The sequence below is a fragment of the Staurois parvus genome, unplaced genomic scaffold (genome assembly GCF_062004578.1).
Source record: "Staurois parvus isolate SC_StPar_1 unplaced genomic scaffold, SC_StPar_1.0 ptg000390l, whole genome shotgun sequence".
Taxonomy (NCBI): Eukaryota; Metazoa; Chordata; class Amphibia; order Anura; family Ranidae; genus Staurois; species Staurois parvus.
In genome coordinates this window covers 12,847,572-12,866,498 of record NW_028318186.1, presented here as the reverse complement: position 1 = coordinate 12,866,498, position 18,927 = coordinate 12,847,572, and the positions used below count along the sequence as shown (strand labels likewise).

Below are 18,927 nucleotides of genomic sequence, written 5' to 3'. Positions count from 1 at the left end.
GGCCCCTAATCTGCCATGGGCCCCTATATACCGCCTCCTCATGCTGCTGCCAAGTCCAGAGTCTGTCATGGGTCCCTGTACGGCCTCCCATTGCTGCTGTCTCCATCGCCACACTCTGCCATGTGCCACTTTCAGGTCTCCTCACACTGCTGGTGTGTTCCATTTTTTGTCATAGGGTGCTGGCAGATTACGGGCCTCCCATAGCTGCTGCCAGGCCCCTAATCTGCCATGGGCCCCTATACCGCCTCCTCATGCTGCTGCCAGGTCCACAGTCTCTCATGGGTCCCTGTACGGCCTCCCATTGCTGCTGTCTCCATCGCCACACTCTGCCATGTGCCACTTTCAGGTCTCCTCACACTGCTGGTGGGTTCCATTTTTTGTCATAGGGTGCTGGCAGATTACGGGCCTCCCATAGCTGCTGCCAGGCCCCTAATCTGCCATGGGCCCCCGTACCGACTCCTCATGCTGCTGCCAGGCCCGTAATCTGTCATGGGCCCCTGTTGTCGCTTGTTGGCATATTCCGCTCGTTCAGATGCTCCTTCTCCTGCTACTCCTCTTCACGGATTCCGTCAGCAGTCTTTCTTGGAATCCGTTTCCAAGAGACAACAGTTTGCGAGCATGCACCCGACGGTGCAGAAGCTGAACGTCCTCCTTTCCAAGTTGCTGCTGCCAGGCTCGTAATCTGTCATGCGCCCCTGTACCGCCTCCCCATGCTGCTGCCAGGTCCAGAGTGTGTCATGGGTCCCTGTACGGCCTCCCATTGCTGCTGCCAGGCCCGTAATCTGCCATGGGCCCCCGTACCGACTCCTCATGCTGCTGCCAGGCCCGTAATCTGTCATGGGCCCCTGTACCGCCTCCTCATGCTGCTGCCAGGTCCAGAGTGTGTCATGGGTCCATGTACGGCCTCCCATTGCTGCTGTCTCTATCGCCACACTCTGCCATGTGCCACTTTCAGGTCTCCTCACACTGCTGGTGGTTTCCATTTTTGTCATAGGGTGCTGTATGGCCTCCCATTGCTGCTGCCTCCACCGCCACACTGTAGCTCCACACTCTGGTTTTGGCCCCGTGACTGCCCAAATGAGTGAAGTGTGCGGTGATTCTAAGATCGACGGCACTCATCTGCATGACATACTGACTGACAGTATTATTTCTCTTCCCCAGCAGACTCCAAGGGCATTTAAATTAAAGGTACAGTGTTCTGCACTAATATTAAGTCTCTCTGAAGCCTAGAAACACCCTTTTTTAAGTTAAATTCACAGCGAATATATTCGACTCGAATCAAAATTTTTCCACGAATTCGCCGAATCAGTCGAATCGAATTTTTGAATACTTCGCTCATCTCTAGTGGCTGCCTCCGGGACCATGAGTGGGTATTTTGATGAGAGAGACTTTGCCAGACTATCACCTAAGGAATGGGTGGTGAGTGCTACATAACATGTTCAAAAGGAACACGGCGTATTGCTACCATTGCCTTGCTATTTAACCATTAGCCGCCTGGCCTATAGCCATTTGGCGGCCGCAAATCCGGGGGTATACACCATTTGGCGTCCTCCCGCACATGCGCAGTTTGTGCGGATGCAGAGCAGCGCAGCGGCGCGATCTGTCACCGGCCGTGTACCTCGGACACGGCCGATGACAGATCTGAATACCGCCCCCCGTTGCCGGTACCATGTGACCTGCTGTGACCAATCACAGCAGGTCACATGACAGTTGTATACAATGGATGGCTTCATTCATGCCATCCATTGTATACTAGTGCCTAACTGTGAATGGTCACAGCAGGTCACATGCACATGTCATGTGATTAGCTGTGGCCAAATCACAGCTAAGCACAAAAAAAAAAAAAAAAAAACCCTGCATGAATCGATGTCATTCAGGTAAATGCTTGCTTATAACAAAGTAATTCTTTGCTATAAGGAAATTGTGTAAAAAAAAAAAATACTGATCACTTCCCCAAAGTAGTACAATGTTACTATGGTAACATTGTACTACTTTGGTCATAGTAAAATATTTTAAAAAATCTTAACCACTTGAGCTCCAGAGGATTTACCCCCCTTAATGACCAGGCCTCTTTTTGCTACTTGGCGCTGCACTAATTCAACTGATAATTGCAATGCTGCACCTAAACGAAATTTACGTCCTTTTTTTCACACAAATAGAGCTTTCTTTCGGTGGTATTTGACCACCTGTGCGCTTTTTATTTTTTACGCTATAAACAAAAAAAGACCAAATATTTTGAAGAAAAACAATATTTTTTACTTTCAGCTATAAAAAATATATAGTAAACTCAAAGTTGGTTATAAATTTAGGCCAAAATGTATTCTGCTACATGTTTTTGGTAAAAAAAATCCCAATAAGCGTATATTGATTGCTTTGTGTGAAAGTTATAGCGTCTACAAACTATGGTATAGATACTGCAATTTACGACATTTTTTTGCTATACAGCGCTGCGCTAGTTTAACGGACAATTGCGCGGTCATGCAATATTGTACATAAATGAAATTTATGTCTTTTTTTTAACACAAATAGAGCATTCTTTTGGTGGTATTTGATCACCTGTGCACTTTTTATTTTTGGCGCTATAACCAGAAAATTTTTGAAGAAAAAATTTTTTTTTTGAAAAAAACAATATTTTCTCATTTTGATCATAAAAAATATCTAAAAAAACTAAAATGTCATCATATATTTAGGCCAAAATGTATTCTGCTACATGTTTTTGGTTAAAAAAATCCCAATAAGTGTATATTGATTGCTTTTTGTGAAAGTTATAGCGTATACAAACTATGGTATAGATAATGGAATTTACACAGCTTTTACTTTCTGACTGCCCATCACATTTCTTGAGGTGCTAAAATACCAGAATAGTACAAACACCCTCAAATGACCCCTTTTCGGAAATTAGACACCCTAAGCTATCTGCTGAGAGGCATATTGAGTCCATGGAAGATTTATTTTTTTCCACAAGTTTCTGGAGAATGACAAAAACTTTTTTTTTCTTTTTTTTTTACACGAAGTTGTCATTTAAATGATTTCTTTCTCGCACAAGCCATGGGTATATGTGGAATTACACCCCAAAATACATTCTGCTACTTCTACTGAGTATGGGGATACCACATGTGTGAGACTTTTTGGGAGCCTAGCCACATACAGGAGCCTGAAATCCAATGACCACTTTGAAAGCCTGAAGGTGCGTAACTTCCTCATTACACTTCCTCACTACCTATCACAGTTTCGAAGGCCCTGACATGCCAGGATAGCCCCAAACCCCCCCAAATGACCCCTTTCTGGAAAGTAGACACCCCAAGGAATTTAAAAAGAGGCATGGTGAGTATTTTGCAGATCTCATTTTTTCTCACAAGGTTTTGAAATATAAAAAAAGAACAGAAAAAATATGTTTTTGTTTTTTTTCTTCATTTTCCAAAAACTTGTGGCAACAAATGAGATCTGCAAAATACTTACCATGCCTCTTATCAAATTCCTTGGGGTGTCTACTTTCCAAAAAGGGGTAATTTGGGGGGGTTAGGTGCTATCCTGGCATTTCAGGGCCTCCGAAACTGTGATAGGTAGCCTGGAAGTGTAATGAGGAAATAAAGCCCTTTAAAAGCCTGAAGGTGCTTATTGGATTTTGGGGTCCTGTACTTGGCTAGACTGTCAAAACGTCTCTCACATGTGGTACCCCCATACTCAGAAGAAGTAGCAAAATGTAATTTGGGGAGTAATTCCACATATAACCATGGCATGTGTGAGCAGTAAATAATTTAAGTGACAATTTTGTGTAAAAAAAAAAAAAATAATAATTTTTGTCATTTTCCAAAAACTTGTGGTAAAAAAATAAATTCTTCTATTGATTCAACATTCCTCTTAGCAAATAGTTTGGGGTGACTACTTTCCAAAAAGGGGTCATATTGGGGGGTGGGGGCGTTTTATGCCCAGCATTAGAAGTTTATGCCACACTTCATTCACTCTTCTAACCACCTGAAGACCAAGCCTTTTTGTTCACATGAAAACAATCAGTATTTTTTGCTAGGAAATTAATTTAAACCCCCAAACATTATATATTTTTTTAAAGCAGGCACCCTAGTGAATAAAATGGTGGGTACTACAATTTTTTATGGCACATAGTACTCGCGCAGCGATTTTTCAAATGCAATTTTTAAAAAAAAAATACACTTTTTTTACTTTTAATGCACAAAAACACAATATATTGGCCAATTAAAATATAAAAGATAATGGTATGCCGAGTAAATAGATACCAAACATGACATGCTTTAAAACTGCGCATGCCACGTTCAATGGCGACAAACTGCAAACATTTTTAATATCCATAGGCAGCGCTTTAATAGCCTTTAAAAGCCACCATTTTAGATTTACAGAGGAGGTCTACTGTTAGAATTACTGCCCTTGATCTGACGTTCACGGCAATACCTCACATGCATGGTTCAACCTCTGTTTACATAACGGCACAGAGTCAAGGCTTGTGCACACAGGTGTGCACACATGGGAGGGGCAATTTTTTTTTTTTTTTTTATAGTTATTTTGATTTTTTTAAAATTATTTTTACATTGTACCATTCATTTTTTTTTTTTTTAATCACTTTTAATGCTATAACAGGGAATGTAAATAACCCCTATAACTTCAATGGGCATTGTCACATATTCTTTTTTGAGAAATCTGGGGTCTATCAGACTCTAGATATCTCCTCTGCTCTTACATTATCTAATCAAACCAAAATCGGTGTGATCAGATGCTTTCCCAATTTACAAATGGCGCTGTTTATATCCTGCGAAACTGAAGTGATGAAATGCTTGTAGCTTCCGAATTCTTAGACTATAGAGATGATTGGCATCATTCTGGTGTCCAATCAGCTCTATGGTCAGCTGGCAGAAACACCGGCTGCATTCTCAGGTTCCCCCGATGGCACGAAACTGCCCGAGAAGGCCGTGGAAGGCAGCGGGGGAGGGGGGACATAATCTTCCACTGCTTGTAAAAGCAATCTTGCAGCTAATTAGCCACTAGGATTGCTTTTACGTGAAAGTCGATCACCGGCTGAAAAAAACGATACCAGGATGATGCCTGCAGCTGTAGGCATCATCCTGGTATAACCATTCAAATCCAGTGATGTACCAGTACGTCGCTGGTCCTTGTTGGGTATATATGCTATGTTCTTTTTTTTTTGTATGCAGCCTGTGGACTGAATGAAAAAATGAGAAGAAATATCTGCCAGAAAAAGTGTGTGGTATGCCCACCATTAGAATATACCGCCCTGCATCCACCCACTTCTAATGGTGGGCACACATTAGGTCACACTTTGCCACAAGTGCCAGTTCCAAGATTGAATAAATGTCTAAATAGTGGCACGCTTGAATAAAAATTGTCCACGTATAAGTGGTACCCCGTATGGAGAAATGATGACACCAAGTCCCAAACTGCTCCCCATGTAGTCTGGGCATCCGGGGGGCTCCACGTGACTATCTTTTCCCTCGTAAATCCAAAACTTATAAGTATAGCCTGTTGCCCTCTCACAGGTCTTCTACATCTTGACCCCATATCTGGCACGCTTGCAGGGGAGAAATTGTTTGAATGCAAGGCGGCCAGAAAAATTAATAAGGGACTCATCAACGCAGATGTTTTGCTGGGGAGTATAGACATCTGCAAACTTTAGGGTAAGGTGATTTGCGAGGGGCTGAATTTTGTGGAGCCGGTCAAATTCAGGGTTACCCCGAGGATGACAGAGTGTATTGTCGCTGAAATGCATAAAACACATTATACTCTCATATCTATGCCTGGCCATGGCAGCAGAGAACACGGCATATGATGAATGGGGTCTGCGGACCAATACAACCGCAATTCATTTCTTTTAGTAATGCCCATGTTGAGGGTTAGGCCCAAAAAAAATTTACATTTGAAAACCGTAATGAGTTTCTATGCGAATGGTCTGGCAAGGTTTGAATTTGGGTTGGCGGCGATAAATTGTTGTGCATATAGACTGCTTTGATCCACAATCAACGCATACAGATATTCCGTGAAAAACAGCTCCAAAAATCAAGGAGGTATGTGAAAGACCAGGATGTACTAGACCGCTGGTACTCGCCAGTTCACCAAAAGGTAGAGCGGCACTAGTACTGGCACTCTGCTGCATATGAGAGTCATCAAAATTTACTGACAAGTGCTAACAGAGATCAGGCCTGATTCTGGGAACACTGCGGTTTTGTGTGCAATGAATCAAGTGACAGTGATCTACTGACACTGCACTTGCTGGGGGAGAAGGGGGGGTAAGCGTAGGGGCTTAACGCAGGTGTTGGCAGGTGCAGGGGCTGATCCCGCTAACGCTGCGTTTTTGCGGACGCTATACTAATGTGAACGCTGGTATAGTGCTGACCTGATCAAAGATATTGACCCATTCAGACACTATACTAGCAATGGAGGTTTATTGTACATGGGCGTGCTCCTGGCAATCAAGGGGTTAAATGTGATGACTGGTGTACTGTCGGGCAATATGACGCTATCTGGGAGGGGTGTGAAAACCACGGGAGCGCGAATTACGTATATATATATGTGATTTTGCGTACCCATGCCGCCCTGTAGCAGTATTTCTGCTGTAGGGTGGTAAGGAAGCGGTTACAGAAGAGATTTGTGTTATGGCGCTGCGTTACTTTAACTGACAATTGCGCGGTCATGCAACACTGCACCCAAATTAAATTTACATCCTTTTTTTCCCACAAATTGAGCTTTCTTTCGGTGGTATTTGATCGCCTGTGCGTTTTTAATTTTTTGCGCTATAAAAAAAAAGGCTGACAATTTTGAGACAAAAAAACAATATTTTGGACTTTTTGCTATAAAACATGTCCAGTAAAAAAAATAAAAAAATCAAATTTTGGCACAAATTTCATCCAAAATGCATTCTGCGACATGTCTCTGCTAAAAAAATCCCAATACGTGTAAATTAATTGGTTTACATGAAAGTTATAGCGTTTACAAATGGCGGGAAAGATACTGGGATTTTTTATTTTATTTATACTAATAATGGTGGCGATCAGCGACATATTGCGGCGATCAGCGACTTATGGCGGGACTGCGGGACTGTGGCGGACATTTTGACACTGGGGGGGAACTGACTTGGGGTCACTGACATCCCCAGTGACACCAATACAGTGATCAGTGAAAAAAAAAACCAATGAAACTGTACAAATGGCAATGGGGAGGAAGGGGTTAACATTTTTAGTGTTCACTGTGTGAGGGGAGTGTTTTACTAGGGGGAGGGGGTGTGTGCTGGAGGGGGGGGGGGAGGGGGGAGCTGATCGAGGCAGAGAAACCCTCTGCAGCTTGTCAGGAGCTGAGCAACTGACAGATAACAAGGCTGTGTGTAAACAATGCAGCTGTGTTATCTGTCAGTAATCACAGCTCATCGAGGCCAAAAAGCCGGTAATCACTGGCCGTGACCTGGCGGCTGGGACCCGCTGATGACACCCGCGGGACAGGTAGGGCGTGCACGCGCCTCGCGTGCGCCCCCTACCTGTTTTGCAGAACCGCGTTTTAAAACGTGGTTTTGCCTGTGAGTGCTGCCCTGCCACCGTATATCTACAGTGGCTGGGCGGCAAGTGGTTAAAAAAAAAAAAAAAAAAGTAATAAAAAAATTAAAAATATGAAAAAAATAAAAAAAATATATATATTTTTTTTTCGTACTGTCACCAGTCAGTGTCCCTGATCACCGCCATGCCAGTTATATGATGATGTTGTACTGCACTGGTGACAGTATGTAAAAAAAAAATAGTGAAAATAATTTTTTTAATTTTTTATTTTTCATTTTCCGAAAAATTATGACAAAAAAAATACAACTTCAAAAAAACTTGCCATTCCTCTTATGAAGTACGTCAGACTGTCTACTCTGCAAAAGGGGTAATTTGGGGGATATCTGTACTATTCTGACATTCTTGGACCTCAAAAAATTAGATTAGCTGTCAGTACTTCAGGATTGATCAATTTTCAGATCTATACCATAGTTTGTGAACTCTATAACTTTCCTACAAACTAAAAAATACATCCTAATTTGGGTTATTTTCACCAAAGACATATAGCAGAATACATCTCGGCCTAAATTTATGAAGAACAATTATTTGTAAACTTTTATAACAGAAACAAAGAAAAATGTGTTTTTTTTTTTAAACTTTTTGGCCTTTTTTTGTTAATTTAGCAAAAAATAAAAACCCCAGTGGTGGTTAAATACCACCAAAAGAAAGCTCTAGTTGTGTGAAGAAAATGATAAAATTTTAGTTTGGGTACAATGTTGTATGACCGCGCAATTGTCATTCAAATTGTGAGAGCGCTGAAACGTGAAAAATGGCCTGGGCAGGAAGGTGTAAAATTGCCCGGTATTGAAATGGTTAAAGTGACAGGATGGGGACATCATGTTACATAATCTGAAAGGTGCATAGCACCCTAAGTTTACTAAAAGGCACGGATGCTCCTGCATTTTACATCACATTATTACTATAAAGGAGGTATTTAGCTCGCATGTAGTGGTGAAAAACCCCTTTAGACATTGGCAGGGCCCTACCATTTCTACTACACATGGTGGAAGTTATATGGTGATATTACCATGGTTATCAAGTTCATCTTATCTAGTATTATAGACATGACTGTTGCTGTTTGAAATCTCACCACCTATTTTTGCTTACTATGTCCATCATTATTACCATCTGATCTGGCTATCACTTAATTATAGCATTATCACTGCAATTTTATGCTTAGCCGTATTGTACAATTTTTTGAAACACTCCCTACATGGTGGTCTAACCTTTGTGTCAGTGTTGCATATATACTAGACCAGCGTTTTTCAACCACTGTGCCGCGGCACACTAGTGTGCCGTGAGATATTGTCTGGTGTGCCGTGGGAAAAATTCCAATTTCATCTGTAACATGTGGCTTCGGCTCACAAATAGACCAATCATTAGAATCTAATGATTCAGTGGTCGGCAAGCCGCGGCTCGCGAGCCACATGCGGCTCTTTACCCAGTCTAATGCGGCTCTTCTGTGTGCCGGGCGCCTGCTCCCCTCCCTCCTCTCGGTCGGCCGCTCCCCTGCCTCCTCTCGGTTGGCAGCCCCAAAAGTCCGCGCGGACCTTTTAATCCGGCTTGCGGATGTGGCTGTCAGGATGTGTGTAGGCGGGGCAGCGTGCCGAACGTGAGGGGAGGGGAGCTAGGCTCCTCTCACAGTCCGCCCTGAAGACCCGAACGGCGCGGGAAGACAGCGAGAGGAACGCAAAAGGTAAGTGAATTGACACGGGGGACTTGGCTTACTAGAAGGGGGGGGGGGAATAGTACTCTGGGGGATGAAATACTATATGAGGGATGAATTACTTTATGAGGGATGAAATACTATATGGGGGGATGAAATACTATATGGGGGATGAATTACTATATCAGGGATGAATTACTATATGAGGGATGAAATACTATATGGGGGGATGAAATACTATATGGGGGGATGAAATACTATATGGGGGGATGAATTACTATATGAGGGATGAAATACTATATGGGGGGATGAAATACTATATGAGGGATGAAATACTATATGGGGGATGAATTACTATATGAGGGATGAATTACTGTATGAGGGATGAAATACTATATGGGGGGATGAAATACTATATGAGGGATGAAATACTATATGAGGGGATGAAATACTATATGGGGGGATGAAATACTATATGGGGGATGAAATACTATATGAGGGATGAAATACTATATGAGGGATGAAATACTATATGAGGGATGAATTACTATATGAGGGATGAAATACTATATGGGGGGATGAAATACTATATGGGGGGATGAAATACTATATGGGGGGATGAAATACTATATGAGGGATGAATTACTATATGAGGGATGAAATACTATATGGGGGGATGAAATACTATATGGGGGGATGAAATACTATATGAGGGATGAATTACTATATGGGGGGATGAAATACTATATGAGGGATGAATTACTATATGAGGGATGAAATACTATATGAGGGATGAAATACTATATGGGGGGATGAAATACTATATGAGGGATTAATTACTATGCTTACTATGGGGGAATATTACTATACTTACTATGGATGACACATACACATCATTCATCTACTCTTGGTCCGGCCCCCGGGTCCAATTATAAAATACTTTATTATTTCATAATAAAGTAATTATAAAATAATTTCTTTGTGTTTGATTCCTATTCAAGAGAATTACTTTATATATAGTCAATATAGGCACAGAGGTAAATTTTTTTAACATTTTCTAATGGTGGTGTGCCTCGTGATTTTTTTCATGAAAAAAGTGTGCCTTTGCACAAAAAAGGTTGAAAAACACTGTACTAGACCATGTGTCATTATATCTACAGCACCTTATTACATATGACCAGTAATGACGTCTGTTTTTAAATGGTTTTAGGTCATACTTTATGTACTGTCTCATTTTGAGGTGATGGCTAACTGAGGTATTGACCTGAAATGTCTATACATAAAATTTTGTAATAAAGCATAATTTTTTGAGTAATTTTGAGTATCGCTTTCTGTTCATAATGTAACCGCTTTTTTTTTAAATTTCTTTTCACATCCCCCCCTATTTTTAGTGTTTGACAATAAACCCAGGTAATGTATCCTGTACCATTGCTTCATAAATTATATCATTGCAATATGGCAAGGAAATAGCAAATCCCTCGAAGCATTTATTATGAAGCTGAGCAACAATCAAAAGAACATTGCAGTAACATGGGAAATCAGTGAGCAATCTATACCTTTCCTGGATCTCGTATTGTATAAACAGGGGGAGAGAATTATTACCAAAACATATTTCAAACCCACCGAAAGAAATAGTTACATAACCATGGATAGTTGCCATCACAAAATTTTTTTTAAGTCCGCAAACGTGGAACTGTAACGAAAAAACCCGTAAGTGTCCGCAAAAAAGTGCAAGTGCAGAAACACACACACGAAAAACGTGCACTTAGGGGTGTGTTTGTCCTACCCCCGAAAGGGTTGGACCGTTCACCCGATCCCCCGGGGCACGAAGCTCCTGACAGGGACAAGGTTCCCATTTGGTCCTCCTGGCCAAAAGGCCTGGTGGACCACCGTTCCTTATGCCCAGCCGAAGCCGGACATCCAGTACTAGGCAAGGGGGTTCTCCCGAAGAGAAAACCCCCTAGGGATCAGGGGAGGAAGGAACCGTATGGCCACACATCCTCCCCCTAGACTTCAGGTAAGGCCCGAGGACCCACACCCTCCATCCGTGAAAAACACACACATAAGAAAGCAAAAAGTGACAAAACGTGGGAGTGAATAAATAAATAGAATAAAAATAAAAAAGTGGTACCGTGCCTAATAGTGCACAGACCAGGCCCTGAGGCCCGTAGCAAAAATTGCCCTGGACTTAGCCAAAAGACCTGGTCCTTAGGGCGCTGTGCAAAAAAGAGTGTAAAAACAGTGGCCATGTGTCATCTTCACACCGTGGGGTCCCACACCCAAGTGTTACTAGTGACACCCCTGAGCGCGTCTCCTCAGGGGGCACTGAGTTTGCGGACTTTTTGCCTCCTCAGCCCCAGGCCAGACCAAGGTAGCATGCTCAAACCAGGAGGAACTGGGTCTTTCCGGTCTCCCCAGAGGAATTACTCCCAAGGCCCCAGAACGAATCATGGCGCTCCCTGGTTTCTGTCCCTCCGGTACTAGCCTTCCGGACCCCCATCATACCAGTGAGGGTACTGTACAACAACCATCCCCGTAAACTAGAATGGTCGGTAGCACCCCCACTGGACACTGATAAGAACAGATACTACACTTGATCTTAGCCAAAAGGCCGAGAAGCGATCACAAAATGTGGCTTATGAATAGCCCTACAGGGCAATTCACAAGGATCAGAAGGAATTATATAGAAGGAGATGAATATAATAGAGAAGCCACAAAAATTAGTGAGATGTTCTGTCAAAAAGGATATGAAAAAGCTTTTTTAGAAGAGAAAAAGAAACGTGTAGACAGGATAGATAGAAAAGATCTAATCCGGGATGAGAGAAAAAATATTGAGAATAAGGATTACTTAGCAGCAATCATTTTGGACTATAACTTCTAGATTGTAAGCTCGAAAGAGCAGGGCCCTCGATCCCCTCATGTTTTGCATTGTATTGGTATTGTTCTGTCACATGTTCTGTCCCCCTTTGTAATGTACAGCGCTGAGAGAACTATCGGCGCTTTATAAATACTGTCTAATAATAATAAATAATAATAATAACTACCAGTATAAGAAAGTGGAACACATTATAAGGAAACATTGGGGCATTTTGATTCTGGACAAATGGTTGAATAATGTAGTACCCCCAAATCCCAAATTTATTTATAAAAAAAGCATTTAGTCTAAAAGACAGGTTGGTGAGGAATGTTGTGGATCCACCTCAATTTAATAGTATTGTGTCTTTTTTTTTTTTTACGAGAAAAGGCTTTTTTTGCCTGCGGCAGATGCTTTGGATGTAAAAGCGTAAAAAATATCTTCAAAAGGAAAACTTTTCTATCTCACAGTACGGGAGTACAGTATGCTATACGTGACTGCATAACTTGTAGAACAGAGGGGGTGGTGTATTGTATAGAATACGAATGCAGCTTGCAATAGATAGGTAGAACAAAAAGAATGCTGGCCTTTAGGATATAAGAGCACATCAGGAGCATTAAAAAAGGAAGTAAGGGGGGCATGGCCAGCATTGTATGCAGTAGGACAGGGGTGTCAAACTGGTGGCCCTCCAGCTGTTGCGAAACTACAAGCCCCATCATGCCACTGCCTTTGGGAGTCATGCTTGTAACTGTCAATCTTGCAATGCCTCATGGTACTTGTAGTTTGGCAACAACTGGAGGGCTGCCAGTTTTATACTCGTGCAGTAGTACGTGTGCTTAGTGTGCGCCGCTGTGCATCCTGTCGTTTATCCTGTTTGGCACCTCGTTCTCCAGTCTGAACGGCACTTTTGGTCCCCAGGGTGTGCTCTGCCCTCTCTGCTTTCACTTGGTGCAGTTTCTCCTGCTCCGAGATGGCTAAACAGGGGAAGGAAGGAAAGTTATTTGCCAGGCCGCTCACCAGGGAAACTTCCTAAAAACAACTTCAGACTTAGACTGTGCAGGCTGTACTCAGATCCCTCTTGCACTGGAAGACTGGCAGTTCCGCAGTGAGTATCCCACCATCCCAGTCTCATTGGACATAGGTTGCTGTTTCTATTGAAGATAATCCTGAACCCACCCTTAGAGAGATTCTCTCTGCGGTTACTACATGCACTTCATCTGTTGCGTTTCTTACTGGGGAGGTGAATGGGATAATTGTGGAATTGACCCTGGTGTGTCAAAATATGCAGAAACTGCAGGATCACACTGCAGCCTTGGAGGGGAGAGTGAGCACTTTGGAAGATGATTGGCAACTATGACACAGGGATGTGCAATATGTGCAATCGATCACTTCTACTAATGGCTCTTGATCAGAAGATTTGGAAAATCGGTTACGCCGCAACAATGTGCATGCAGTGGGCATACTAGAGCATGCTGAGGGTAAAAATCCTGTAGCCTTTATTGAAGCCTGGCTGACCTCTACCTTTGGCAGTGATGCACTCTCCCCCATGTTTTCAGTGAAGCGTGCACACTGTCCCAGCATGTTCTCTACCAGTTGGTGCTCCTCCTCAGCCTTTTCTGTTTAGACTCCTCAATTATTGGGACAGAGATATTATTCTCTCTAAGGCCAGCAGCAAGGGTAACCTGTTGGTTTATAATGTTCAAGTATCCTTATTTCCAGATTTTTCCATAGAAGTTCAAAAGCAACGTGCAAAATTTCTGGATGTCAGTATGCCTGGGCTTTCAGTATGCCATGTGTGATACGAGTGTGACAAGTTTGTATAAGAGTGAATGTAAAGATTATAATTGAACACTTGGTTTCCTTATTACCGGAATAACTGGTTATTACAGTTCAGATTCGTTTGTGCAGAAGGGAATGAAACTGGTTTTATCTGAAATTACTACTTATTGTTATGAGATAGGGCACACCATGAGAACAAGCAACTGAGCATGAACCCATGCTGTGTTCACACGCTGGAACTTATCTACTGCGCAGATACACATGTGAAATAACAATTTTGTCTTATAAGAAGGGGGGATTTCTGAGGAGAAAACGGGACTTAATCTTGGTGTGACAGATGTGTCTTGCGGTGTTTTCTCCCAGTTTCCTCCTCGCCGATTGCTGGAAGTCCCCCAATCAAGGCGAAGGGTGATGCTACAATATCCGGTGATGTATTGATGCTTACTCTTTATGATTTATTCTATATATGATTAGCTATAACCTGTAATAGGGAATATTAAATATCAATAAATATACTTTTTTTATTTTACCTAAAAAGACAATCTTTGCCTATCTAGAATGATAGTGAGTGAGTCACAGACTTAATTTTGAGCAGGTAAAACATAATAATAAGGATAATTTGGGGAAAATTTTGTTGTTTTAAATTATTTTGTTTTGGGATTTTCAGCGGAGACCTCTTTTGCGCAGAAGAGTCTTTGTGCAAAATCTCAAAAATTGACTTTTTGCCAATAAGGTTCAAATGCTTATAGGACAGCGGAACGTGATATTGAAAAATTAAGAACAGAAATTGAAAGTGTGCATTCAGATGTTTTATTTGAACCTGTTGGCACTTTGCCAAAAGTTTTGAATTAGTATATTTTTGACATAGATGTTAAGAGAGGGAAAGAACTTTGGGAGGTTCAACTAGTAAAGGAGGGGAACCTCTGACCAGAGTCACGCCCATTTGGCACATTTCCAAAATTTTGAAACATATAACTAACATCCCCATTTGAAGAGAACTAACAATGTTTAGGAAGAAGAATAAAGACAAAAGTGAGGAAAAAGTGGAGGTACCCAGCTAGACCGAGGCTCCATATAATATTGTTGCTAGAGAATTAGTTACACAGGGTTTGGCTGAATCATGGGAGAGTAAACTAAAAGAGGCAGAACCCCTTGATGTTGTAAATGTACTCAAGGGGGTTCCTGCCAAGGCAGGTGATGTAGTAGCTTTAGGTATCGAACCCCTTGATGTTGTAAATGTACTCAAGGGGGTCCCTGCCAAGGCAGGTGATGCAGTAGCTTTAGGCAGACGCAGTTGGATTTTGCTAACTGCATACAGGAAGATTCATAAGAAATTACATCAGGTAATGAAGGATTACCATCAACTAGAGCAGAAGACAAGAAGGACAAGAAGGTAAAATTGTTCTTTTGCAATGTGGGCAAAAATTGTTGAAAGATAAACTAGAGCATTATCAGAATATTGCAGAGAAGGCTGCAGTAAAAGTTGCCCAAAATAAATACAGAAAGAGGAAGGGAAGAGTTAATAAGAGTAAGGTTCCTAAAACAATAGCCTCAGCATCAGTGGATTGGAATTCTGATAAGTGGGATGCTGATGTGTGGGATTCTTTATCTAAGGATGATTGGGATGATTGCCCCGGAGGACCAAAGGCTGGGAAATCCATCCGGCTAAAATACAAGGTCCGTCTCAGGTAATGAAATTCCTGGGGATACAGTGGAATAAGGGGCACAGAGAGATCTTGCCCCAAGCAAGACAAGGAAAAAAATGTGAAATATCTTAGTAAATGGATAAAGTGTTATGATTTTCATGCATCATTAGACAAGGATTCTTGTGTTAAGTTATGTAGGAGAATTAAAACTGAGGCCGGCACTAAAACATAGGAAACGGGTGCTCATGAATGAAATGAAAATAGAACAAATGGGTATAGCATTGACCGAGTTGTGTGAGTTCACTACTGACTATGAGTGTTGTATATGAATACATAACATATCTGTTGAGACCCCAGACTGCTATGAAATCATAGAGAACCATAGAGACTTGGTAAATGGTTTATAAGCTTGATGGTTTAAAAAAAGTAGATATGCTGATTTTGTTTTTTTTTTTGCTAACATTCGTATTCTATGTTGTTGCTAAACTTTGCATGTGTATTTGTAACATGTCTTTAAAGAACCCAGATTTAACTATATTGATAAGAATGAGAGAAGTGTTTAATCAGAATGGAACGGATGTGTATGTTGTTATTGGGTTAAATCTTCCTCCTCTGGAGATAAGAGAGAGAGCAATAACTCACCTCCCCCTCAGAAGGGGAATGTGGATAATCACTTGTCCTGGGAAGATATGTTCCAGTCTTTACTTAAAGCCGTAGTTCCTAATGAACACATTGATGGGAAAGATACACAAGTGTTGTGGAAATTATATAAGCAAAAAGTGCTGTCAGGAAGGAAGGCTGATAAGAAGAGTGCAGAAGATTAAAAGAACATAAGGATGTAGACAAGAAACAGGAAAGGGAACAGGAGAAGGGGAAAACGGGTGTAGGAGATTTCCCTGATTGGGATAAATTTCAGAAAATCTATCCCTGGGAAGAAATAGCAACCATGGTAGCTTTAAAAAATTCAGACAGCCTCAGCTCCCCCAAAGATCTGTTAAGATCGCAAGAGGATAATTTGGCATGAGTAGCCAGCCAAGCCCCCATATGGATTTAAAAAAAAGATAGACTGTATGTACAGGTGAGTATCCATTGGAAAGGGGGTAATATAGAAATAGTGCTAGCATTAGTAGACACGGGGGGTGGAGGCTACTCTAATTTATGGTAATCCAAAGAAATTCAAAGGACCCCGAGTAAAAATATTAGGGTTAGGGGGAAGGTGACTGAAGGTGTACAAACTGAAGTAACCTTAAACATTGGGAATTTACCTTTAAGAAAATACCCTTTACTGATAGTTCCTATAAAAGAATATATTATTGGTATGGAGGTATTGGTATTGCCCATGATCTTGCCAGCCCAGGACTGGGTGGCTCAATTGTTTTTGATTCCTTTGTATATCGCTAACATTAAAGAAGGCGAAGCTCAAACAAAGTTAAAGGTTAGAGGAGACCAAGGTTTTGGCTCTACTAACACGGTTAAGGTGGGGGCTAAAATTTGGGTACAGGGGGCATCTGGTCCCCCGGAACCTGCAGAAGTAATAGCAGTTGGCAAGGACCAAACCCTGTTAATCATGAGACCTGGAATAGAAAAATAGGAATATGTTCCTCAGGAAACATTTTATTTGAGAGAATAGAGCTGAAATTTGTTTCTGATTACAGATCAAGCTAAAACATGTCATCGTCCTTGGAATCCTTGGTATCGGGTGGTCAGCCACTTTATCCGTTGAAGCCTGGACACCAGGAACTAAAGTGACTGACACTCATCAAAGTAAAGTGGGGTTGAGATGGAAAAACTCAACCAAAAACTGGCAACAGGATTCTTTTTCTTGTCCTGCCAATCAAACTTGCAATATTTTGAATATTACCTTCGATGGAAGTATGTGAGCTGGGGCTCCTGATCCGGCTAGAAGCAGATACCGTCCGACGTATGCATTACATAAAGACAGTGGAAAAGTGAATATAACAGCTCGAGTAAATGTTAGTTGTTGCCAACAGGAAGCAAGCTTCATTTATTTGTCAGCTGCAAATAGGAGGTCTGTAACAAGAAACTGTACCGCTAAGACTAAACCAAGTACTGTCTTTCAGTTTGCTCTTAATGAGACAATCATTATGATTTGTACCAATGTCAGTGAAATCCAAGGAAGATCACAGTGGGGTCAGTATGTATTCTTTGTAAATTCAAGCACTACTCATATTGACCTTGGACATATTAAAAGATTGCCTTCTACATGTGAAAAAGTGGGGCAACATGCCCAAAAGACTATAATACATGCTCAAATTGTTTTTCCACGGACTATGAACTGTCCAAAGCTTGCACGTACTAAACGGGCATGGTATGATACCATGCTTGGAGGTTATGGGACATTAACAGGGACTTTGAATGGTTTTGATATAGAAACATTAGCCAATAGATTACATAATGCTGGTAGCAAATTAAATGATGCTTTAACATTATAAGCTAGATGGATGCCCACTATATGGCAGCCAGCCAGAATAAGTGCCGGTGTAGATACTATAATGGCCAATTTATAAGCTGCTTCTAATATATTCAATTATGGTTTTGATTAAAATGTTGCTAATTTTGTAAATTGGACAGTATGTTCACTGCAAACTATATATCAACAATAACAGAAAGGAGTTTTTCAGGTCATGCTGATGGCTGGAAATGAACAAATATGGAGGACCGTGTTTAATCAATCGATTGATCCAAAGTACATTTGGAATCTCATTGGTTTGCAATGACACATTCTGTTCGGGAACAATCCATATGTATAATGTGACCAAATCTAGTGTAATGTGCAAATTTGTGGTAATGCCTTTGATTCTAGGAGTTCCCAGAGATTTACATTATTGGGCTCCGGAATTTTATGGCACATATGTGAATGGTGAAAATAGAACGCATGATCCTTCCTTCTGTGATAATACTTTAGAGGGAAAGCTATGTAAGTTGCAGTCTGCTTTATATGAACATTGTTTATTGCAAAATACTGTAAATATTTGTATATGGACAATTTTATTTTTGACATATAAATATATGATTGAAATTGCACCCCAAACTGTATGATCACAAACGTGCCCGCCGTACTGAATATGCAAGTCCCTTTTCAGAGTGTGTAAGTAATATGACAATAGTACATTGGGAAAATGACATTTTTATTTTTAAAGCGGACACTGAAGTGGATGTACAAACATATTGGAGACATATTAGTTGAGAAGTGCCTAATTGGGACTTTAGCCTATTAAAGTTGGAAAAGATTATTAACCAATCATCTGAAGTTAAAAAACATATATTAAATTGCTAAACAAATCAATTGCATTGTATATAATAGGGACTACTATTGTTAGAGATAACCTTGTCAAGGTGGGCTCTAGCATAGCTGATGCAACTTCACACCATTGGTGGGATTTATTTACTGGA

General features: G+C 41.3%; 1 protein-coding gene and 2 pseudogenes across 1 annotated transcript in view; 2 read left to right on the top strand and 1 right to left on the bottom strand.

Annotated features, from left to right (window-relative positions):
- The first annotated feature begins 1,362 nt into the window (after positions 1 to 1,362).
- Positions 1,363 to 18,816, top strand: LOC149455708 (uncharacterized; annotated as a pseudogene).
- Positions 11,743 to 11,857, bottom strand: LOC149455709 (U2 spliceosomal RNA; annotated as a pseudogene).
- Positions 12,924 to 18,927, top strand: part of LOC149455707 (cytochrome P450 2A4-like) — a 62,911-nt gene continuing 56,907 nt past the window's right edge. Inside the window, exon 1 of the mRNA XM_089686105.1 lies at positions 12,924 to 13,193. The gene's annotated coding sequence lies outside the window, so the exon portion shown is untranslated. The remainder of the gene's footprint in view (positions 13,194 to 18,927) is intronic.